This window comes from Ambystoma mexicanum, chromosome 9 (genome assembly GCF_040938575.1).
Source record: "Ambystoma mexicanum isolate Mex_15411 chromosome 9, UKY_AmexF1_1, whole genome shotgun sequence".
NCBI classification, from domain to species: Eukaryota; Metazoa; Chordata; class Amphibia; order Caudata; family Ambystomatidae; genus Ambystoma; species Ambystoma mexicanum.
Window position 1 is genome coordinate 244,624,404 of NC_090931.1, and position 26,269 is coordinate 244,650,672.

Sequence of the window (26,269 nt, forward strand, 5' to 3'; positions counted from 1 at the left end):
CTTCCTCAATATTTTTTCTCCTGATGTAGCCCCTACCAAGTCATTTACCATTGCGGACCCCCTTTTATTCAGCCCTCTCAAGTACGTGTGCCCCCTTTTCCATCATCAGGCTTCAATACATATATTTCACCTGGACGCCCCATTTGTATCACTCTCCCCACCAATGCCCCTCTATCAGTCCTCCACACGCTCTGTCCCTCTTCAATATGCCCCCGATCACGGTCACTTCCTCTGCCTTACTCCTTGCCTGCCCACAGTGCTATGAGCCAGACGCACTCCCGACACCACCCACCACGCCGCACAGTCCGCCACCCCCAACTGCCGGACACAGCAAGAAAACACTAACCATAGAGAGATCCCGCCTCACAATGCCCACCTCCTTACCTGCCCAATGGAGTCCAATGAGCCCAGTGTTGGGTACCGAAAAATGTGCAGCCCATCCGAACGCAGTATCCCGCGGCCCATCAGAGTCCCTGGAGCAGTGAAGGCAGGCACTCTCCAGGCAGCGCTCTCCTGCGCTGGTCGAACGGCAAAGGGGCAACTGGCTCCAAAACTTGTATCCGGGTGTGGCAGAGGTCCTTCCCATGATGGTGTGAGTTAAGGCAGCACAAAGGTCCTGCAGATCCACGGGCTGCTTGGCAGGGTTCCAGTGGTGAAGTGGAAGAGCTGTTGCTCCTTCTCACTGCTCTGACCCTTTTAAACTGTGCCTTCTGGTGCTTTTGCAGAGGCCCCCCATTTGGCTCTGGCTATTGTTTTGGCCGAGGGTGTCAAAATCGCCTAAGGCCTAAACGTTCTTAACTGAAAAGGGGGTAGTGCTGTGTAAGAGAAGATGATGATAATACTGCGAGCTCGTCACAGTAAGCATTCCATACATGTAAATTGATGTCAGTTTTGATTATCTGTCCCTTGCAGTACTTTACAAGGTCAGACTTACATTTTAAGCAAATGGCATGCAGTTCCAAAGAGATTCCAGATACAAAGTACTTTTTGAGAGATTTCCTCGAGCGGCAAGTGGTTCATACGGTGGACCCATGCTTTCTAGCAAAGCCACAGGGCACAGAATCATGGTCCCTAAACAACATGATGCTCATCTGCCAATCATAAGACTTTAGCTGACTTGCAGTGCGGCACTCTCCCTGATGAGGTAGACAAGAAATCCTTTTAGACATACAGTGAGAATTCACTCTCTATGACATATTACTATCTGGCATGTGGTCCGATTCTTTTGGACCTACCCACCATCTTTGCTTATTTCGATTGACTGAGGTAGCTGACCTCGGAGTCATGGCCCTCAATTTGCTTGGATCTCATCACGGCATCTACATCCACTACATCACACTTAGTACCCACCATGTGTTGACATAAATCATTGTTAGGAAAGATTTCATAATTGTATGTAATTTTCCCTCCATGTGGCAACCCCCAAACTTTTTGCTGTTGTTTTACACCCTGATCTAGACTTTGCCCGAAAAGCGCAGCCTTCCACTGCACTCCTCTGGGCTTTCTCTCAATTCTTATGGGGAAACTGACATGCCCTTAAGACAGTCAGTACTGGGAGACTTTGTTTCCCTTAGTCCTTTCCTCATGTTGCAGCTTTTGTGCAACATGAAACAAGAGTGCACCGTAATTTACATTACCGCTCTCTTGGGTCTCTAGTCATTCCAAAGGCCCTAGAAACTCTCGCTGGATTTATCATTATCTGTGCAAGTGTGTCACGGACGGGAATGGTGGCAACTATCGTTTCTCTTGTGTTTTGAACCCTTTTTCGCCATGTTTCCGTGCTTACCGCGTTTGGCACAAATGAGTGACCTGGCTCCAAAATGGCCATGCCAGGAGGTTCTTTGTCCTGTCCGCTGACCGTCTTGACCCTTCACCCTCCCCCAGATCGAGCTGACCCGGGGCAGTCCTTATTTAGTCATGCACTTTCCCGTGAATACAACGCTTTCGCAGGCTTCTGCATGCCTTGTGTGTGCCTCCAGGATGTGGGCTGGGATGTCTGCTCCCAATACACATCCTGGGTGCCAGAGAGTCTAGAATGTCCTGAATGCCTGGGACCACAGTGGTCCGTGATAGGTCCACATATGGTGTGAGTGTTTGTGAGCAGATATCCCATTGGGCCCTCTCCGTTTTGGCACAAAGGGAACTTTGGATAAGAGGAGGCTGAAAACACCACTACCATGTCGATCTCCTGAGTTCACACCGAACAAGGTATAAGGAGCCAAGTATCCTGCAACAAGAAGCTGAGCCGAGGAACCGCTGGTGACCTGCTGAAGGTTTGGCACCCTGAACTGCTGTCGTCCTGCGAGACCCCTCTGCATCTGATCGTCCTAGAAGGTCTGCGAAGGTGCTTCGACCCATTGGAATAGTGGGATCAACTATTCCCGGCACCTTCATCAAACCCTGCAAGTAAGCCTCTTAGGAAGTGTCGCTGGGCCAACCAGTGGGCTCACCCGTTTACACAGGACGCTTTGCTCTGTCACTGCTGCCGTTTCGGGGAAGCCCTCAAAACTTGGTCTACTGCTTGCTCTGCGTCCACAGCACCCGCACACCGAATTTCGTACACTTGGCATTTCCAGGTCTGAAGTGAGACGAGTGCGCCTGGACCAGAGTAAACGCGGTTGCCGTGTTGCCCTGCTGTGGTAACAACCTGTGCACATCCGCTGCATTTGGGACACCCTCGACCCTGCATCCTGCTACACAGAATCTACACGGTGTCGAGACGTCCTGATCATCGCAGCTGAACCTGCCAGCAACGTGAATTGAACTGGAGAAGTCTGGGTCTGCCTGCGTCGGGGACCGTGAGTAGTCCATACCCCAACTGGTGGCCCCTCGCGCAGGAGCCCGTTTCTTTTCTACTGCTGTTGCGAAATAGCGTCTCTATCCCGCACTCTCACCCTGCCTCTGCCCACAAGGGGAGGCCTTGCTTTAGTAGTGGGGACTTGTTCTGCATCGCTTCATTCACTTTCCTGAACTGCCTGATATCCTCGAAGAGGCCCTCCTTTGTCCATTGGCACCAGCACGTGCAGGTACTTTTGAGCATAAGGCTCCTCTCTTCATAGGGCTCGGACTTCCTCCTAGTTAGGTGTATTTCAGATGTCGAACTGGGTCTAATGATTACTTGCACTGCCTGTTTTCCTCCCCATCTAGGTGGTCTACATATTACGTGCTCCTAACTCCTTAGACCCCTCAGTCTTGTATATATATTGTATTGATTGTGATGTGTTGGTTTACTTTAGTATTATTGGGATTCTTTGCTATGGTCGATGTTACAAAGGCCTTGTAATAAATGTGTCTATATTTTAATATAACACCTGTCTGGAGTAATTTGTAAGTGTCCTTGCTTTGTGTGCTCATTGAGGTCTTTCCATCACCCTCACCCCTCTTGAGACTTAGTCTTGACTGCCGCCATCGCTACCGTGATTGGTCTGGCTTGTCCAGAGGTTACCCTGTTCCAAGAAACTAGGCTGGTCTTCTGAACCTCTGCCCCTCCAGGTCAGAGTTCAGAAATCCATCTTAACAATCATCGCCTGAAGGTTACAGCAAGGACAAGCACTGTCAATGATTCTGTTAAAGTGTACATGGCCCCAGAAGTAACTGTTTCCATCAGCATATAGAGTCATAGATGGATAGCTGTCACCGATGGTGTACATTCCACTGAAGGGCAATGAGGGACATTTGAAAGACAAGAACAAAGCTTGAGTTGTCTATAATGTTAGTTGGATCTTCGAGGTGGAATAGACCCTGCAGTTGAAAGCTACCAATCTGTATGGTTTGTATGGTTCCCATGTGTCACTTTTGCAGCCATTGCGCTCTTCCCATGGATCATACACTGCATTGTGTATGACACTAATGCTTACAATATCCAACCATTGCTAAAACCTGAAGAGGAGGCAAATAATTGGTGGCGGACAGTTGACTGCGTGCCTTTTATACAATGATGTGTACATTCAAAAATTCTGCTTCAGCCTTTTTGATCAACAGAAACAAAGGCCGTTCCAAGCAATGATGCTCCTTCTATGGCAGGGATCTGCAACCTATGGATCTTCAGATGTGTTGTACTAGGACTTCCATGATCCCTCCTCATTGCCCATGCTGGCTAAAGTCAATGGGAGTTGCTGTCGAAAACTCTGTAGAGGCAAAAGTTGCAGACCCATGTTCTATGGGACCTCCACCTCATTCCACATGAACACGAACAAGCAAAGAACTTTGTATTGTTTTCAGTGTGAGCTTTACCCTCCAATCAAATTGGCCACAATGGCCGTGCTATGCCACCTATCTTAACTATGGAGAACCCTTGCATTGTTAACAATGCCTCATTTTACCTCTTTTGTCTGTGCAGGTGCCACCTTGTAAACTCATTATTTTAAGCTCTAAGTGCACATCTAGCAGAAAAACGAATGAGCAGTGCAAGGTGCTGACTCAGTATGGTTACGTCATGAAGGGTAACTGGTGAAATTGTGTGGTGTTGTTCTTTTGCAGTGCAACCATACCAGACTTTCTTTTCAGTTTTCCTTTTTAGTGTATTGTAAAGGGTTTTGTGAGATTAAATCAATCTTAACAATACATAAACTATTTTTTTCACAAATGTCTATAGTTGTTATTACAATAGGTTTAACCATAACTGTATTTAACAAACTAACGTCATTGAAATGTGTTTTTCTTAATGATAAATGTGAGCACACACACAATACTCACTCGGCATGGCCTACGGTCCTGCCCCGTTGGCTCTTATCCTTCAATCATTCCCTGTGCACCTCTAGTCATCAATTTGATTCATTGTACTGTAGTTACTTTGCATAAGGCCTTGCACCTCATATCTCTAGTCCAGTGATTATGACATGCCCTATGTCCCAGGAAATACCCAGCACCTTAATGTCACCACAGGGCTGAGAATCCTGTCATGCCCACTGGACACTTTGCCTGGTGCATGTCCTTCAACCTGCCTTAAGCCCCCTCCCATATCTTCACGGTGGCCACTAAGCATAGTTGGCTGCAATGGCCAGTTGATTCTTTGCCTGTAGAATGGCAGGTGGTATGCCACTGTTGGAATTTCAGTGTGCCCATGTGGAATGGTCAGTAGATATTTTGACTGCTGCATGTCTATCAGGTATGTCCCAGGCACCTCCTAGACCCCATTTGGCCACTATGCATTTTTGGCCAGAGCTTGGATGAAGAAATGCTCTATGCTCCATCCAGAGCTCCACTGGCCTGTGGCCATGTGTAGGGGACAAGTTTCCATGCACATGTATGTTCTCCTTCCCAAGCACCACCCAGACACAATATGTGGCCATGAAACATGACCTGCCACTATGTCCAGTAACCTCTTCTTTCAGAGCATAGCCTTAAACCATGCTATAGTTGGACCTCTGCTCACCTATAGTGGCCAACTGGCACAACTTCCAGTCATGCCCATTAGGCACTTTGCACAGGTCATGCCTTCTGGCATTCTATGAGCACTCCTGGCCCCATCATGTGGCCACTAGCAAATGGCTAATGTTATGCCACTACAACCCCTAAGCCACATGCTGAGGGCCACTTTGGGCATTCTCTATGAACCTGCACTGCCACCTGTTCTGACCAGTGAATGTATTGGGTGACTATGTCCAGTGACACCTTTGCCCATGTGGGGTAAAAAGACAGCCTCACAGCAACAGAGATGGAGAGGCCATGCTAGGCCCCATTGTGAGAGTGAGGCTGGCTCAGTGTGGCATTCCATTGAAATATAAAGGCCAGTGCAAACAGTGATTTCAACATGAGGCCTAATGAATGAGTGAGAATGGGACTCCCTCCATTTTGTTTCAATGTACAGACATTCAGCTGGAAAATAGTGAGACTTATAACTGGAATATTGTTAAGTGTGTCAAGTGGGTTCCAAAAGACATTGGACACTTCAGATGCTGACTTTGTGTAAATGCCCTCTTTGACAGATTCAAAACTGTAACAGTGTACACGGAAAGAATAAATACAGAATCCAGAAATATATATGGTAGTGATCTGAAAAATTAGCATAGTTGTCATGTTATGAGATTTTCAGAACACAAAAAGGTGAAACCCACTTGTCATTTTGAGATGACAAATCTTTGCCCTCCCTCATCATACATGTCTCCCAACTTCTTTTCCTATCATCAGCCAACTGGCATCTTCATGGGAGGCGAATGGAGAGTGCTAGCCAATCCTTGACATGGGAATTATGACAATGTTGGAGCGCCATCAGTCCTATACGAGGGCATGTTTGCATCAGAACATGTTTTTCACTTTATTCTGGGAGAAAGCCTGCTGACGGACTCTTGCGAGGAACAACTAGCACAGAGGCCTCAATCCTTGCATTGGAGATAGTGACAGGGAAATCTAGAAGCTAGATGAGACCCCATCAGAAGAGCACAAGGAGTCTGGGTGCAGGAGAAAATCCTTGACTGAAGGAGGAGCCCTGCTGTTTTCGCTGACCAAAGCCTCCATGTAAGTTGACCGATCCAAAAGCCATCAATTGTGTCGGGAGCTGCCTGACTTAACCCTTTCCATTAGTAGGTAGGTGGGGTGAAACTGGGAAGTCCCTTGGCACATTGTATTAAATCCAATTCAAATTAATTCTACTATAGAAAATTACCCTGTCCAATTAAATTGCATTTTGTTGGGAACAGTCCGCTGTAATCCTTTCCATTAAATTGTGTGGAGGGGGTAAGCGGTGTAGATGCTTAGCACTTTGAATTGAAGTTAAATCAATTAATTCCAATATAGAAAACCACAGGATGAGTGTTGTTACAATTCGAAACTAACGAAGTTCATGCCCAGTGTATTAGAGCTGGTGTAGACCATAAAGACTTGGGTGACTGTCCTTCTGAAATCCCTGACTCCTGTACTGAAGGGGGGTTGTCCATAATCCCAAAATAAACTATCCTAAATGCTACCTTTCAAGTGAATGTAGAGGGTGCGAAACAAAACTTCCCATTAATTCACAGTGATTCCAAAGTCAGAATTACAAAGCCGTATATCCCAGTTGTATGGGTTTTGCAAAACAAAATTTCCCATGTATTCCCTTGTATCCCAAACTAGAATCCCAAATCGCTGCCTGTCCTTTGAAGGTGTGTTTCAAACCGTTTTTTCCATTATATTGTAGATGTTTTCTATTTGAAATTAAATCTGTTATAAATTGTGACTGCATGTTTCAACATTTTACCGGTGTTGTTTAATAACAGAAAGTCATTTGGAGTTGTGATATTGGGTGTTGCCACAGCATTGGTGGCTGATTTTAGCTGCTAGTCTTTTTTGTCAAACCTTAAATAAATAAATATATATTCTTACTATACACCAGCCCGGTTCCTAGTCCATTGGTGACACAGGGAATTTGTTGGGGTGGGTGCGAGATGGGTTGGAGGCCTCACCAAAGTAAATCTGAAATAACACTTTGGGTGCGCACCACCTTGTTTGGGGAAGAAAGGAACTCCCTGATTTGAGTGCGACCACCTAATAAACTGTGACACCCAGAGCATCACTCAAGCCACCAGACATGTCCATGCAATGTGGGCACTTTGCCGGGCATACTAACTTTTGAAATGCCCTGAGCAGGCTGAAAACACAGGGTCCACCAGCCATCACTAGCCCCACAGACCTTGACATGGGGTTCAAGATTGATTTTGAGCTGGGCTTCTGCCGGGTTCTCTATCTGGCTCGAGCCTGAAGAATGAGCACATACCCGTCAGATGGGCAAGAGAGTGAGGGGGCCGTTCTCTGCTGGGTATAGTCGCCTCAGTAGCAAGTGGTAGAATTCAGGCCCGAAAGAGACATGAGGGTAGAACAGATTTTCACATGGATATGATGTGAGCATCTATTATAACTATCAGCGAGCTTGGTATGAAGCAGTTTTACTTCTAAATCAAATCCCAAACCATAATAAATACTGTCGTTCAGAGATGCTAGTAAACAACGTTTTTGAGAGATGGCTGCCAACAAATCACTCCGGTCTTGAAAGAGGAGAAAGAAGCCTCTTATGTTCATAAATGTAATTAGCGCATGTATTGACTTCCTCTCAGCCAATCATAATGTTTGCAGTGCAGTCAATACCTGATGGTATTCACTGAATTGGGAACATTCTGTCTTCAGAAGTAGACAGGGAAACAATGCAATTTTCAGGTAACATTTTCTTTCGACATAGCCTCTTCCGTCTTGGGAAGACATTTTGTTTGTTTCAACAAGCTATTTAACACAGAAAAGAGAAAGAGAAAACATTGGGAAATGTTTTCACTTACCTATAGAGAAACTGTTTACTTATGACGCCTAATGCTAATTTTAAACTTGTTCCAGTTCAACCAAGATGCAATTAAAATGCTTAACTTATGAAGACAACAATGCTATTTAAAAACGACAAAATAAACCACATTTTACTTACTGACTTAGTTTGTCTTTTTACTTTACTCACTTTTAAAGCACCATTTTTCACTTCATCTCGAAAACTCCAAAATATGTACTGCCACCTGCACCATGTGCTAATATCCTTATAGAGCTAGGGTGGGGTCATTATCACTTAGGATAATGACCCTTCTCCAATTTATGGCCCCCTGCGATAATGAAACCTCCCACAGTCCATAAGGCTAGGTTACCAAAGCTATAAAGAACAACACATTGTAGGTGCTAATTTGAAAATAAAGTGTCATGTTTAATTACCGTACGCATTTGAATTTCTTAGAAACACAGTGGCCCTCATTACGACCCTTGCGGAAAGCGACTGACCGGAGCGCCACAGCGTAAATAGCGTTTCCGCCATTGCACGAAGGAGCAAAGTGCGGCCCATTCCGACCCATCGGGCACGAGCACCACGCCACGGCGGAAGTGCAAAGTCCGCGATGGCGGAAATGACCCCAAAACGGCCCACACCGCCGCCGTACGGCGCCCTAGGTGCAATACCGCCACCCCTCTTAGCGGTCACCGCAGTGTGCGCCTACCGGAAAGTACGGTGACCGGAAATATACGGAAACGGAAGTTAAAACATGGGCCCGGAACGGGAAACATCCCGGCGTACACCTATAAAACCACTAAAACCACACAACCACTAAAATCACTACCCTGAAACACACCCCAACCCGTCACCCACCCTAGCGAAACCAAGACAAATGGGAAAAGTAGCGAAGAAAGCGTGCGACCGCAAGCGGCAGGTCCACTTCTCCCGCGAGGAACTCACCGTGCTAACAGAGACCCTCCAGGAGAATGCTGCCGTCGTCTTCTCCACGCAAATGACCAGAACGGCACTTGCAAACAAGAAGACCATATGGGCTCTGGTGGCACAGCGGGTAAGTGCGGTGGGGACCGCACCCCGCACCCCACAGCAATGCCGCAAGCGATGGGACGACCTGCGGATACGCGTCCGCAGCATACTCTCTGCCAACCGCAACATTGCCACAGCCACCGGGGGAGGTCCTGAATCACCCATCAAGTTGACCCCCTGGGAAGAAATCTGTGCCTCCACCATCGGAATGGAGAGCATAGAGGGAGTCGGAGGGATGGAGAAAGGAGTGCAGACATCCGAAGATTCAGGTAGGTGTACCAGATAAAACAATGCCAAATCCACACAGTCCATCCATGTGAAGTACCATGCGTCCACATAGTGCAACAGAAACACATGTCCAGGAGAACGGCCACACACATCGGCCTGATAGCGCACGTTAAAACCCACAATAAATACATAAATAATTAAAAACCCCTAATACACGCACTACACGTGCAGCAGGCACACCCTAACTGCAGGCTGCCAAACAACTGCACCCTCACTCCACACACAAATCAAAGCACCTCCAAGGACCCGACCCAAATCACCCTCAGGTACCACCCCAGAGCATGTGATACAATGCCATTCCAATTCCCACAGACCCATCATTAACCCTCGCCCTCCTTTACTCCACCACAGGGTCCGATCCAAACGACGAGCTACAGGACACCCCTACCAGCACACCTGCAAAGAGGGCCAAGACCAACGGCCAGAGACCCTCCACCTCAGCTGCACGCATCAAGACACGGCAGCAGCACAAATCAGGTGGCAGCACAGAGGAGGGAACATCAACAGGCACCCCAGCAGCCAGCATGCCCACAACACCACCACCACAGGTCCCCCCAATGGATGCCACAGAAGGCACTGCCTCTGGTGGCAGCAGCACCATAGGTGACACCCCATTGATGGCAGCATGCTCCGACACAGAAAACGGGGATGTCGAAGTCAGATCCATCCATGACCTGTCCCAATCCCCCTGTCTGTCCCATCCCGTACAACATGAGGATACCACGCAGGGGCACCCACAAGACAACGACTGGCCATCCCCCCCAAGCCCTGTGGCAAGGCAACATGAGGACAACAGCCCCTCTGTGACACCCCCGCAAATGGGCATGGCCCAGCAGAGGCAACAGTCCCTCGACCAGTTAATCGTGCAACAGCAGCAAATGGCCACGCTCCTCAAGGACCATGCCGATGAATGTGGGGGCACTAAGGCAGACATAGAAACATCAACTGAGACACTTAGGGCAGAAATGGAGAGAGGCACAGAGACGCTGAGGGCACAAATGGAGAGTAGCACCGAGAGCCTGAGAGTCCAAATGGAGAGAAGCACCGAGAGCCTGAGGGGGGAACTGCATGCGACGTCCAAAGACGTATGTGCCGAACTTGCCGCAGTGCGCCGTGTGCTCACTGAGCTCTCGCAAACCCTTAGGGACATGCATGGACGTGAGCAGGCAGACACATCATCCGTTGCAAGTTCCGTCCAGGGCAGCCCCCAACGTAGATCTGGAAGGAACCTGCGCTCCACAGGCAGGGGTGCCCCTGATACCCGCAGAGGGGGCTTGCAATAGCGACAGCCCACTGACAATGAGCATCTTTGGACACTGGTGTTCGGGGGGGAGGTAGGAGGGTGGAGGGGGTGTGTTGGGCTCACTTGGGTGGCGGGTCGATAGGGTGTTCAACATGACATCACATATGCCATAAAAAGTGCACGATCAACCAATGAGATGTGTGGACATTGATCTTTGTGTACTAGGCCATCATAGGCGTACAGTCCATATTGTGCATGTCCCAGACACACGCAGTGCCACGAGTCCCGTGTCCATGTATCAGCCACCAGGCGTGAGTACTAGAAGCATGCATCAATGAGATGCTGACGAATGTCACGGGCCTCCGGTGCCTCGCAGACTCCATGAGGTGCAGCCACATCCCCACCCTCATCATGACCATCATCAGGTGCTTGCAGTTCTGCGTCAGGGGGCATGGGCACATTTCTACGTACGCACATGTTGTGGAGCATGACACATGCCATGACCATCTTTGCAACCTTCTCATGGCGGTACAGGAGTGCCCCGCCAGACCTGCTGAGGCAGCGGAAACGAGTCTTCAGTAGGCCGAATGCCTGTTCTATGACTACACGGGTACGTGAGTGGGCATGGTTGTAGTCCTCCTCATGCTGGTCCCGTGGGTTCCGGACTGGTGTGAGGAGCCATCTCTTCAGTGGATATCCAGCATCACCTGTATGTGGACGAGAAACGTATGATGTGGAATGCCATTGCTACGTACGCACACCCCCCCCCTTCCTGCCAGGTCATTGCCAAATCACATTCCCCACATAATCATGCATGTAATGAGACTCACCGAGTAGCCAGGATCTGTTCCCTGCGTGTCGCTCCATGTAGCGTGGTATTGTAGAGTTCCTCAAGACCATAGAATCATGGGTTGATCCAGGGAATCGGGCACAACAATGTGTAATGATCCTGTTGGAGTCACACACCATTTGTACATTCAGGGAATGAAATTGTTTTCTGTTGCGGTACTGGGCCTCCATGGCATGTGGGACGACCAATTCCACATGGGTGCAGTCGATGGCACCAATGCAACCCGGTATGCCGGCAAGTGCATGGAATCCCACTTTTGTGTTGGTAATTTCCTGCTCCGAGCGTGGTAGAGAGATGTAGTCGTCTGCGTGCTGCAGGAGGGTATCGAGCACTTGCAATAGTGTCCGTGAGAACAGTGGCTGAGAAATGCCATGCAACTGTCCGACTGTGTGCTGGTAGGTGCCTGTGGCCAGGAAGTGGAGTACAGACACCACCTTCAGTAGGGGTGGGATGGCGGTTGGGCTATCTATCATGCTGACAAGGTCAGCCTGTGTCATGTCCACAATGGCGGCTATGGTGTCCCGGTCCAGACGGTAGAGGGTGTGGATCTGCTCATCAGTGAGGTTGAACGGATGTGCTCGGAGGCGTGGGATTGCGGGCTGCCTGCGTGGTGGTAGTGGCTGTGCTGGCGGCCCTTGCTGGCCCTGCCTTGGCCTCCTCCTCCTCCTGCGTCTCCTTCGTGCGGCCGGTAGCAGTTGGTGTTCGTCTTCTTCTTGGAGTTGGAGTAGTTGCAGTGCTATCAGGTCCCCCAGGGCCAACATCGCGAGTCCTGCCGGTAGCATTTCGGTGTGGTTGTGGGAGGAGACTGGCTGTGCAATTTATGTGTTTTCAGGCTGTATGGCCTCCACCTGTGGTGATTAATTCCACCTGTGCAAGCTGCTCTCCCCTTTGGCCGAGCACGTCCCGCGCACAACGCTGCAAATCTGGGAATGGCATCTTGCTATTGCAATCATGTATTTGTACCCGATGGCCGTGTAACATTGGTTGACATGTTCATTCTGCTGTGGTCCCATTGTTGCACATACTATCTGTGCAGTCGCGAACAGACTTGTGAAGGGTCAGTGGAACGTAGTACTCGAGTAACGGTGGGCCCTCATGCATCACTTTACCGAGTTGCAATGACGGGCGGGGCGTCCCATTTGTGGGTGAAGGCAGTTGCCATTTTCACACACAGCCGCACTCGATGGAATAATTAGTGATTTCAAACGGCCACAGATGCCTTTTCGGCGTGATGTTGCAAATGTGGAATTCCAAGGGCGGCGCTTTCGGTTTCCAGCTAGCGGCGAGGAGATGCCCACAGGTCTGACTGCAAATATAACGTTCTGTTGTTCAATGTCCTTGAGACAGGGCCCATGGCGAGGAAGCAATGATTGATATGAATAGTTTGGGATGCGCAATTGCTACGTGGGCGATGAGGCCGGCCGTTCCCACATACATGTTACTTCACAACACTGGAATTACGGGCTGGGGCACTGTGGATTTTGCAGGCTGCATAACGCACAGACTCAATGGATGTTTCTAATGTTATGTGAGTAATTATTCAGGCGTTTTGATTCCGGGATGAGGGAATGATGAATGGATGCATGGGCAGGTGATTTGATACAGAGTTTGCCATGTACAGGGCTTCTTGGGATCTATCCGCCTCCCCTACGCTATGTGATGCAGGGCTGCCATGGTGGGACCATCGTCTATCTGGCCTTGTTGAGCCCTCCCTGTCTCGACACGCCCTCAGACACTTGTGTCCATGCACATTAACATTCCCATCTGATGGATTCTGTTTTGACAGACGCATGCACAGGTACACTCGTTTGTGATGGTGTTTGCACCTCGATATAGATGGTTAGGAGTCGCAAGTGGTTTTGGGGTGGTGATGATCCTTTGGAGTGGGCTAGCATGCATATGGCTGTGGATTTCGTGTGATCATTGAAGTGAGTAGTTGGAATGTAGTTCTGATGGCCATTCTGTTCTTTTTCTTTTCTTTTGGTTGACAGGTATCTCCTCCCCTTTTGCCACTGCCATCTGTATGCCACTCCTGCAGATGGGTTTTACTCCCGACACCTGCTGCTTCGTGTTAATCAGTGGAGCAGCATTACGATCTTATGGGACGATCGCCAATGGCCCACATGCCCTTACGCAGTACTGGTGGCTCGGAGCAACATTTCGGCCTTTCAGCTGGACTAGTGCCTCCCCATTGGGACGGCCCTGCGGTTCTGTGCGCTTCCATGTTGCCTTTTCGTACGTGAATGTGGCTCTGTGTACCATGAGGGAACAGGACGACACACAAGTAGTGGCTGGTCATTTCTTGCGGATGCAGCCCACAATGGTGATTGGTGTTTAGGAGTTCATGGCCTGATGGCTGTATGGGCTTGGTGACTTTGATGTGCATTAAATTTCTATTCTGATTTGGCCCGTGTAGCGTTTTTCTTTGCAAGTGATGTGGCATATGCCTATTTGGGGGGCGATGTATTGTGAGGAGATCTGCATTGGGTTCCAGCTTCGGAGTTTAGTTGCGTGGTACTGTACTGGGCGCGTTTGCCTACTAAGCCCGTGAGGTCAGGGATGGGGGCTGCCAATATGACAGTTTGAATGTTGTCATGCTCAGGGGCGGGGGATTGGGTTTTGTGTGACAGATGCCGGTCAGCCAGGTGGACTGGTGGAATGATGTGATTCTCGGAATATGGCTGGTCACAGGTGCCTGTGTTTGCGTGCGTTTCTTGGTGGGGGACTGTGGTCATGTCCATTGGGATGGCTTCTGTATTCGTGCCATCTGTGCCCTGCAGCTCCCATTGGCCCCTCTTGTGTTTCTTTTGTTCGTTGCCATGCATGGGTGACTTGTACATTTCAATGGTTGCATTGTGGCTTCATTGCACCTACGGGGAGTTGTACTTTGTGGGCAGGGAGCGGTGTACAGGCACTCAGTGGGGCCGTTTACGGTTGATTCGCGATGCCGTACTTCTCACCATGGCGGAATGGTACATTACGCCATGCCTGATGGCGTTAGGTACATGTCCGCTAGGGTCGGAATTGGCGTACCGTTGCGCCATGGTGGTGTTTGCGGTTTGGCATGGCGCGCGCGCGCGTGCTTGGTGCAGTTAGCGTTGGCGTTCACTACGGTGTCGCTAATGGCTTCGTACTTTGCGGTGACGGGTCATAGTCGCACCGAGCGCTATTCGATGGCGGTATTGCATTTCCGCCATCGTTTTCCGATTTCCGCAAGGGTCGTAATGAGGGCCAGTATATACACAGAAGGAACCTACATTACAGGACTCTTGTTTTTAAATATTGGTTGAGCAGTATACATCCTTAAATGGTACAACTTACTCTGTGCCTACATTTTCGATGGAATGCCTTTTGTTTCAGCAAAATACTGAGGAATGTTCTAACAACGGTGTTTTTATCTCCCTTTTCGAGGCCCCAAAGACAAAAAAGGGATTATCCGGGATTTAGATTGATGGCTTCCCTCAATGGTATCGATACCGCTTTGATTGACAATGTTATCTCGTGCTCAGAATAACCTCATTAGATGGAAGCGGGGGAAGGTCACACCTGTGATATTCGCTCCCCTAGCTCCTATTACAGAGATACTGTATGTCCCAAAGAGGGATTCAATAACGCCAGAGCGTATTATGCAAATGAGGGGAGCGTGCCTTTGAAGTGGTGATGCTTTGAACAGCTCTATTCATCACAGTGGTGGAAGAGAGCGGGTCGCGTCACCCGTGGTTAGAAAATAAGCTCCAGCGGCGAAAACCCCATCAAGCTCAGAAACAAGAACGGACAAATGCTAACATTTTGCTGCTGAATTGCTTTTCAGTCTTTATTTTTCAGCCATTCCGTTTAGTCCAACCCCCTCAAGACTGACACCGTGAGGCCCACATGGAAAATGTACACCTTTCTGAAGGCTCTGTGCCTCTGAAGGTAGGCAGTGGTCTGACAGTGGCAGTCAGAAATGAGGGAGAACCTGTTGCGTGACTGACTCTGCCCCGGGCCCGACAGTCTTCTCAGGCATAGCAAAGAAACCTTAAAAATTTCCAAACTGGCCTGTCCCCCTCTGCAAGTGGCCGCTAAATGCAGCACCTATGTTATGTTGAGCCTCAATGGCATTAACCTTGAGCAAGTAATGAACATTGTAGCATGCAGCCATCATCTGCATCTTACATCACTTTGCCCCTGTTGCAAATCCCAAGCATTGTGATTCATTACATGGGCAATCATTTGTGTAGCAGAACTCGTTTAAGATTATTCTTACCCCGAGATGATGAAATACATTTCCAGCTTTCATGAGGTCATTTTTTAAGTCAATTTTCAGCACAGAATTCAGAAAAGACCCCTGAGCAAACCCTCTAATAAGGTTCCTGTACGCAGGTTTGTGAGGTGTGGATAGGACAGGGCAGGCAGGCCAGGGACAGAGATGGACTTACACAGTCACCTACCACCTAAATTCCAACCTAGGCACATCCCAAGGGCATCATTTAAAATATTCACAGGGCATTCAGAATCTAGGACCAGTGCACCAAGTCTCTGTGTAATGGCTGGCATGCAGGCCCCACTGCTTCTGCTTTTTTTTTTTTTTAAATGGTTCTTGTCAATTCTTTGGAGCAGACTTGGGATTTCTTGGATTTCTGCCTTCAGCTCTATCAACCCAGCACCTTCACGAGCAACTGAATCTCTCCAAGTGCCTGGAAGTGATTTATTTAGCCATCTGCGCTATTTTATAGTTTCTGGTGTCCTTTTCCAGTGGTATCTTGCTAAAATAAGACAATCGCTCATGCACCAACTGGCCTGATAGCCTGTCTTATTTTATTGTGCGACGCAGAGGAGCACATATTCGCTTATTGTAAATCACATTGCATAAAAAAATAACTGCTTTAAAAACGAATGTGACATGGGATATTGTACTTAAAATATATTTTAAAAAAGCAAGTTGGTAGGAAAATCCAAATGAGCAGATGAGTTGACCAAACGAGGTGGGGTGGGGTGGGAATAGAAGGGTGAGAAGGAAAGAGCCTTGATGGAAACCAACAGGTGATTGTGGTGATTGTGTATCAGAGGTGACTGTGTTCCATGAGATCGATAAGGAATGATGTAAGAGGAAGGGGTGATATATTCAAAAGTATTTTACTGGACTCCAATGTTGTTAAGGGTCAGAGGAAGAGAGGAGTGGTCTACTTTTAGGAAGCCGAGAGATCGAGGACCATTAGGATGGACAATAAATGGCAGTGCTGAAAAGAGTTTAGAAAGTAAGAATGTTGACAGAGGACTATTTCCCTAGACTAATGTCTACAAAACCCAGATTGTAACAAATGTCAACCACCACATCCTCTGTCAACACCTCAAAACGGCTGCTCATTTTTCAGACAAAGCCACCTCCTGGATCAGATCGTTCTTGAATAACAGATCCATGAGGTTCTTCTCCCTCTCCGCCATGGCCGACCCTTCACCAGTCCTATGTGGGGTCTGACAAGGATTTTGTGTTTCCCCCACACTCTATAATGTGTTCACCAAGCCAATATTTGACATACTTGACTATCTGGGTGTTACATACACCAACTATGCTGACGACACCCAGATACTCATTCCAATCACGGGTGACTACATTATTGACACTAAAACCCTTAACAAGGTTTATCAAGTCATACAAGCTCTCTCTTAACGATGACAAGACAGAACTCCTCATCTTTGGCTCACAGAATCGGATAAATATACTGGACCCGGCCTTCAAAGCCTTTAACATTGATGGTAACACTCTCAAGGTCTTTAACAACACCAAAAATCTACCTCGACTCCACACTTTCGCTCAACAAACAAACCAACGCTGTCATTTCAGCTTCAGCACACACCTGCAAATTGATCTCAGCCTGCGACCCGTTCCTTAGCACACCCAACTGCATTACGCTTGCCAGGACCTTGGTTATGTCTAAACTAGACTACTGCAATACACTATACCTAGGGACTAGTCAACGCAACTTAAACAAACTTCAGGTTATTCAAAATATTGCCATCAGGGCTGCCCTCAACTTTCCTAGATCTTCACACATTTCGGACACTAGACGAAGCCTTCCCTGGCTATCGGTCTCCCAAAGAAATTCTCTTAAAACCCTCGCCCTCACACACAAATGTGCGAACAACCAGGCCCTGGCCTACTTGTCAAACCCATTTACTCACCACTCCTCAACACGGCCCCTGAGATCTGCCCAATTGCATAGCCTCAACATACCAAGATATAAGCTCCCAAAAGCGGGCGGGGTGAGCATCCCTGTCCTCGCCGCTAAACTTTGTAACTCTATGCCCAACCCCACTAAGACTGAGCCATCATTTCACTCCTTTAAACAGTAAGCCAAGATCTGGCTGGTGCCCCATGAGTTCTAGCTTCTTACACTACATCTACTCTCCTTGCATAAGGGTAACTGTTTGTAACTATGTCCTGCTGTTCATCTGTAAAATAATATCTGTGTTTTTTGCTGTTTGTAAATATGTACATCTGTATTTTTGTTCTTGTGCAATCTATCTTAAGATATGCTCCCAGATGCCTTTGAGCAAGGCGCGCTCTACAAATAAATCAAATCAAATATGGCAGACATCACTTGAATTGTTACAGGATTGTAGATGGTAGTATTGTTAGGGGAAGTTCATGGCTTCTTAGGGATAGTGGATCAGCTGCTACTTTGAAGCAGAAATAAGTGGTAGTGGGAAGAGAGACAGGAGAAGCTGACAGTTGCCACTTTCTGAACCATATGCAGGACAAACAGATCAACAGTGCAGCAACAAGGCCTATCCACTATAAGGATGTCTGCAGTTCATAAAGAGAAATCCCCATAAAAATGAGAAAGAGATTGGCAGTGGTGAGTGGGTGGGGGCATGAAGAAAGCTTGTGGAAGGAGGGATTGGAAGGTGGTGTGCGTGTCACAGATGTTTTGAATTTTGGTAGAGAAGTATTTGGCAAAATTGTTCACAGAGGGGGAAGAAGTAATCACCAGGAGACGAGAAAGAGTCAGTGCAGCTTGATGTGGGGAGGAGAGCTTGACTGGGTGGGAGAGAAGAGTAATAATTAGGTTGTTGAAGTAGGAAGATCTGATGGAAGTGGCAGCCATGGTGATCACAGGAGGCCAATCTTGTAAGCGAGGAGAAGATGGGTACAGTTTTCACAACATTTGCAACAGTCGAGTTGCATATCTGTTTTGTGGATGCAGACTTGAGGAGTGGCCCAGGCCTGTGTATGAGTAGTACAGGGGTGAACGCACAAGAGGATAAGGGAGGTCTCAGAGTGAGAAGAGAAGATAACCATATAAAAGACACAGAAGACCTGGGGTGGATCGATGGAGAGAAAAACGGTTTTAACTTCAGAGAGGTCTGGAAATAAGGATGGAAGATGCCTTTGGAGATAGCAGATATAGAAGGGGAAACAGGTAAGGTGCACAATGATGGTGAAGTGGAGGATAGAGTGTTCAGAAGGAGAGTGCGATTTGAAATTGGGGAACAGAGGAGAGGAAGACAAGGTCCGAAAGATCCAATGATAAGAAGTGGGTAGATTGTTCAGGGAGATAAGAACTGGTCAGATAGAATATAGTCAACTTCACGTTTGATGGTGGGGTGATTTTAGGGAGGTTGGAATCACCCATGAGTAATATCAGTTTCCTAGTGGGAATGGGGTCGAGGTGGAAGTTTATACTGTAGGATAAAGAGTTGAGATGGGCCAGTGATTTTATTGCAGAATATTCACCACACTTCTTTTTAGCAAATAGGGCCTCATTACAAGTTTGGCAGTAGCCTTGCTAGTAAAACCGGCAGGCGGCCCCCAAACTTGCGATTTTTTCCAGCACCAGCATAGGCAATTACCGGGTCATTATGGCCCTGCCGGACCCGGTAATTTCCCATTCGCGGGTGCCGGAACAAATGCTCCCCATTCCCATTGAGCACCTTAGGGCTCAATGGGAATGGGGAGGTTGGATGCACCAGCATCATCCGACATGCTCTGCTCACGGGTGCCGGTGCGTCCTCCAGGCCAGTACTGTTGGCCGGGAAGGCACTCGCAAGCAGAACTCATAGTTTGCTCGTCTGGTAACAACAGAAGCAGAAAGCTTACTGGTACCGTTGTTACCGGACCGTCAGACTTATAATGAGGCCCATCATCTTTATCGCTGTGATGGATGCAGTGAATCAAAGGTGTGAGGTAGAAGGTCAGAAGTTGTAAAGGAAGCAGGGGGCTGGGCCTTCCTTGGGGACAATTATTCCCACACAATAACCTCTTTTGTAAGATGAGGAGGGAGAACAGGTAGCAGAATCTGTGTGATGGGTAGCAGGGGTAGCACAGCCAGGTGTTGGGATCCAGGTCTCAGGGATGCGTATGACTACCAGATGGGGGGGTCCGAGGCTGAGAATCAAAGTGATCAGTGAACAGAGGAGTTTTCTGCAGATACATTGGTCATTTCTGAGCCTTAGAAGGAGAGTAGTAGGGAACGTTGGGGGAAGAGGGAATACTGGAGTGGAAGCAGAGGATAGATGTAATCAAAGAAACTAGGTAGTCCAGGAGGTCTTTTGTGGGAAGGATGGAGGCCAGAGAATTGCTTGAAAGAGGTAGAAAAGAAAGAGAAAGACATGAGAAGGATGACCAAAGAGGGTATATTAAGCAGGACGTCTGAGAAATGAAAAGATAGAGAGAGAGTTGGGGCAGGGATGGTGCAAAGGAGCAAGGCAAAGCCAGCAACCAAAATTCAGCTTTCATAAGTATGGTCAGGGAGCAAAGGGGCAATGATCAATCAAAATGCAGATTTAAAAATACAGACAGGGAGTCCTGCGTTATATTAAAATTGAATAGAACAGAACAACATTAAATGTTGAGGGAAAACCTCCAGTATTTGCAGGAGGATTGTCCCCCACATCACGCCCAATCAATGGAAGAATGGCCACTCGCAAACCTACAGCTCATGAGAATTATTCCACAACCCAAACATAGTTTATTGGGACTCCAAAATAGGAATCAACACTGCCATTCAACCACTCGCAGTTTGGCAGGTTTACCACCAAAAAGGGTATGGTGATTTTTCATCTGGAAAACCCACCTTACTTAGTTCTGAATGTCCGACTGAGGGAAGTAATTTATAAAAAAAGATTCACTTACTAGTGTGACAATATTTGTATTATCTGTACTATCAAACACCAATATCATGTCAGAACAAACATATCCAGGGCTTCAAGCTGTTAACGTCTCACTCCCTCTCCTTCTTTAAATCTTGAAGACAGAGTCTTGCTAGTTAGCCTTGAATCTTGTCGCTTGACGATTGAGTACAATAAGTGCCAGGTAATTTAAGCTATCAGTGGTGCACAGGGTACCTGTGAGCTCTCAGTGACCTCCTAGCCGACCCACCTTACTTGTTCTCCAGTTCCAAACTTAATGTCAAGATCTGAGTCTTCTCACTGACACAGTCTGCCGTGCAGGACTCCTCCAGAAGGCCCTGCTTAGAGACATGGGGGCTGATTCATGGACTTTGTGGCCCATTCTGCACGCAAAACACCCCTTTGTTGTTTCATGGGATCGACTTTGTGGGCCTTTTCCATACACTGCAGGGCCTTTGCGCTGGTTCGGCGTGTCTCTGCGTTCAGTCGAGCGTGTTGCACGAGACTCCATGCAGAGTGTGGGTTGGGCCTACACAGAGACCAAAATAGGGTGCAGAATATGCAAAATGAAATGGAACAAGGGAAATTGTGTGTGTGTTGAGGGACGGCCCGCGCAAGGCAATCACACTCCACAACTGCGCAAACTGAAGTGTATTCATGGATCTGACGCGCAACCTCACGTCGGACAAATCATCACATAAAACTTGCGATCTAAACACCACCAGAAGGCACGCGCGTAAAGTCCCATGTGCATAGGAACCAAAGCGCAAAGGTAAGGTTTGATCTTGTATTTAGGGGTGCATGTATGACGTCAGGGTGCTGATTGGAGTTAGGGGTGCGCATAAGCAGTGTAGTGGGTGGAGGAACAGTTTACAGGGTTTCGCGCGCATATTTACCGGGGACTCACTAAAGTTAAGAAACATTGTACGGATATTGACGGGGTGCTGTAAGCAGTTACGGGTGACCCGCATGCAGTGTCGCCGGGGTGCTGCCTTGGTTGTGGGGGTTTGCACGGAGTATTGCCAGGGTGCATTACTTCGCAAACGAGCAGTGTGCAAAGGTCTGTATACGTGGCTGGAATTGCTATGCATGGGGGCACATCATGGGCGTTCCGGCTGCTTCTTGCTCATAGAGTTACTTTGCTGGGTAAATACCATAAATACGCATAGCGTGCAGAAAATCTTATTCACGCAGTGACGCACAAAGTCGTTTTCGGCACGCAAACTTTGTGGGATGGATGCACACTTTTCCATGAATCAGGCACATAACCTTTTTTATCCTCCTTAACATCGGTATTTAGGGCCATGAATTCCATGAGTCGACAAAGGTTGATTCTGTGCGCAGAATGACCCGCAAAGTCCCTATTTAACCCGAAAATTATTCCATAAACCAGCCCCTTAATTGGTTTCTATGTCCTCATTATTAGTGCACTAGTAATGGTAAAAACATACACTATTGTATATACCTGATTTTTTAAAACGACCTAATTTTGTGTTGGGGTTGCATTGGGAAATTTATCATGTGGTACGCATGGAAAGTTTTCCATGGGCGGTAAATAATCCATATTTAGCGCAGGCAGAACTTTGGCTGTTCAGAGAACCACTTTGACTATTCTCAACTAGAGATCAAGGTTCCCATTCCAACCGTATCCATCAGGTAAGGTAAGTCATCTACTGTAGCACCCATCTACTAATAATGTTGGCCTCAAGGCACATGGCTCTGCAAGAAAGGCGGATCAGTACTTTGAATCGGGGACAAGATGATATGTAACGTTCAACACAGCATCAAAAAAATAATGCAAAAAATACAATGTTGCATGATATAAATACCTGTTTTTTCACATAACATATTGCTTCATGCTGAGTTATTCTCACTTGTAAGGGCTTAAATAATAGCTGTTATTGCTATCAATTTCAAGCTAATCAGTTTATAAAACAGAGGATAAAAGAGTGAGTCAGCCTTGACAGGATTTGAAGTTACGAACTGTAAGACTGCTTCATGTCAGAGGTTAGTGCTGAAAGTGTGAGCTAGCCACACCTGCCCTAAAGTGCTCAATCACTCATCCATCTGCTCATTAACTCATTTGCTAACGCATTTATTTTCTGCTGGAAAAATAAAACACTGAGTTATGTTTTAGTTTGGGTCCTTGCAATACAAATGAAGCTCATTTTACAACTATGTTTGATGTTTTTTTCTATCCATGACATATTAAAAATGACCATAATACATTGCATTTTAGCAAACTCAAGTTCAGAAAGTAGGGAAAGAAATTCCCCCCTGGTATTAAATAATCGCTTTTCCCCCCAAAAGATCCTCCCTTGGGGATAACCCATGCCACAAGATAATTTCAAAGACTTCTTGTACATTGCATGCACCTTATTGTATTGTATTTGTTTTGGTTTACTTGATGATCCGTAAAGCGCCCTGTTGAGGAACAGAAGCTGCTTCACGGCGCTATTCAGATCCTGTGCCAAATTCTTCCCAGACTGCCAAGCAGCTGAAATGGAGCATCCGGTGAAGGCCCTGCCCAGCAGGCCTCTGAGATAATCCGAAGGCCTCTGACACAGGAGGGATATGTGAGCGCGGCAGGTGCGGCTGACTGGCCAGCCGCAGAGGATCATGTAACCCTCTACCTCATTAGGTGATATTAAGACCATTTCACAAAGGACTCCATGGCTCTGCCATCCTTGATAGACATCTCGCTGACATCGAGAAGGCAAGAAATACAATACAGTGTTTTACACCATTAACCTCCCGCCCCTCGGGGAGTTCAGGGGAGACAAGTTAATCTGGCTTCCCAAATAGGATTTCCAGTTTATCAAAGTGTCATTCCTGGATGGAGGGTGTGATCCCATTCCATCGCAATCGCTGACACAGAACCCATGCTCTGCTCTCGGTATGTGGCGTATTATTTCACACAAGAGCAGGTTCTATTGACTAACAATAAGCTGCATTGATAAGCTTATGAGATTCCGATGCAGAACGTGGCTGTGTGTTTATGATTAGGGATGGGCAAATATATTTTGCCCAAAAGCTAATGGTTGTTTTTGACCCAAAATTCCTTTCATTGGAGAATTACCAATTACCTTCGCCTTTGATTGTCACTGAGAGAACAATGCAAAAAACGAAATGATTTATAAGAAAAACAAACAGTATAAAATACAATTAAAACACAATAATGAATTGGTTCACTAAACAAATGAAGCGATTCTTCAAACAAAACATTCACTCGATGAAGTAATGTATTTGTGCCAAAAATTGAGTTTATAAATAAATAGATTTGCTAAAAAAAAAAGATGTGCTCTGCACTAATTGAAAATCCCTGAAAAATACACCCCATTATCCTATGGCAATATTTTGTGGCATGTTGAGATCTTCAGTTCCAGCTTGCTATTCATTGAGAGAAATATATTGCCTAGGCCTACTCATGAAATAGTAATGAGAGGGAAAGACACATTTTAAGATCTGGAGGGGCAGAATTTGCACTTTTAACAGGTTCGACTGTCTAAGAGAGCAGCATGTGTTTTGCCATGTCACTGAGCCTTGGGACGGCCGTTCTTATGAAAGCATCGCCTGAAAGAAAAGGACCTTAGAGTGAGCAATAGCGCCCTACTTAAACATGCAGAAGGCCCACACGTTCCCTACGGCGGCTACACTAGATGTGAAGCGGCGGCTCCCTCCGCTGAGAGGCGGCAATGTCCTTGGCATGCCCTCTCGTCACTGCATCACATGTGATCAATACAGCTTGCATTCTACTCATCAAGCTCCTGCAGATATTCTGCCCGTGCTGCAGGTGAGACGATCTGGGTCGATTATCATTTGCTTCAAACACTTCAGCCCTTAATATTATTCAGCGAAACTGACCGCTGCCTGTGCTGGCATTAGCATGATCTTCCCTCAAATGCTTCTTCCAGCACCTGGAAAGATGGATTTTTTTATCAGTTTCTTTATTTTATTAGGGTTGCAGCCATTCTGAAAGTTCTAAATATGATTTGCTTCCAGTAAGGGTAGGGAGATGTGGCAATGCTTACTGTCTAAGAGTCATACCATCCATGGAATGCTCCCCATCTGACAAGGTAACATCTATATGGGCTATCGTACCCCCAACCGTATATATTGAAAAGATATTGCAAGACACCAAGGAGTTTTGTGACCAAATAGAGGAACAAGCTCAAAGGCTGACTTCCTTCATTCGGTCACGGAACTCCAGGGGGTCTTGCAATATCCTGCGCATGCATGTTAGGGCTACATTATTCCTCATACTACATGGCCACACACTATTATTCCCTTAAATCCTTGTCTCTTGCTTAATACAATGCAGGAGATCTTCCCTTTGCTGATCTATATAATCATTATAGAATCTGTTTAGATTTAAAAAAGCAAAATTGCAGACACATAGTTCAAGCAGTTTGCTAAAATGTAAAGTCATGGTGGGCTTTAAACTGAGTAATAACATGCAGATTCTTGCTCCCACGAGCTAAAGTCCAGCAATGCAGGAAGTAAATACTCCACCATAAACAGTTCCTTGTCAATTACCGGCTGCATGTGTCACAGAAAACTACTTTGCAAGCTAGGAATTTACAAAGGAATTTACAAAGGAACCTTTCATGGCTTTAATTAAGTGTTGCAGGGACAGTTGAAATGTTCTCTGCTGGCTAACGCATGAGGCATTGTGACATCATAACTGAAGGGTAGTGACTGATTACAGAGCAGTTGTGGTGCCATTTTCTTATTACACATCAGATGTGATGTCACACCTAGCCTCTGATGAGAACATCATTTCCAGGCGCTTATAGAGATAGTTCAGGCTGCCTTGTATTACAGTGCTGAGTGTTTAAAGAAAGACATTTATTTTCCCGAATCCTGGTTACAGGCCGCATCTACATATTAGTGTGCATATTCTATCTGTGAAAGGTCATAACTCTGCATGGACACGTTGCATCTACCATTCAGCATCTAGTAATGCTGTGCATGCTTAGTATCATGAAGGCATGGATTTATTTTTTATACTTCTTTGCAGTCAATGGGCCTCATTACGACCCTGGCGGAATGGGTTAAACGGCGCCGTAAAAGGATGGGGAGCCGTTCAACCCGTTCCGCCACATTACGAGGTCCCCTCACGGGACACGTTAAGCACGCCTGGGAAAACCAGGCGTGCATACCGGGTCCCGCGAGGGGAAGAGGTAGCAAACAACCGGCCATCTCGTAATGGCCCGTTGTTTACTCCCTCTCCCATTCCCATTCAGCCCTATGGGGGCTGAAATGGGAATGGGGATGAACCGTGTCCGTGTCCTCGAGTGAGGAATTACCGGGCCATCCGAACTCGGAATGGTCCGGTAAGTCCTCATTCCGAGGACACGGATGCGGTTTTGCCGGCAGCCATGCCGCCAATAGCGGCATGGCTACCGGCATACCTCGTAATGAGGCCCAATGTGTTCAAGTGGTTGCAGTTTTTGATCTTCGAGAAAATGCAAATCAAAATGTAATGGAAAGATTAAAAAAGAAAGTGATACATTATTAG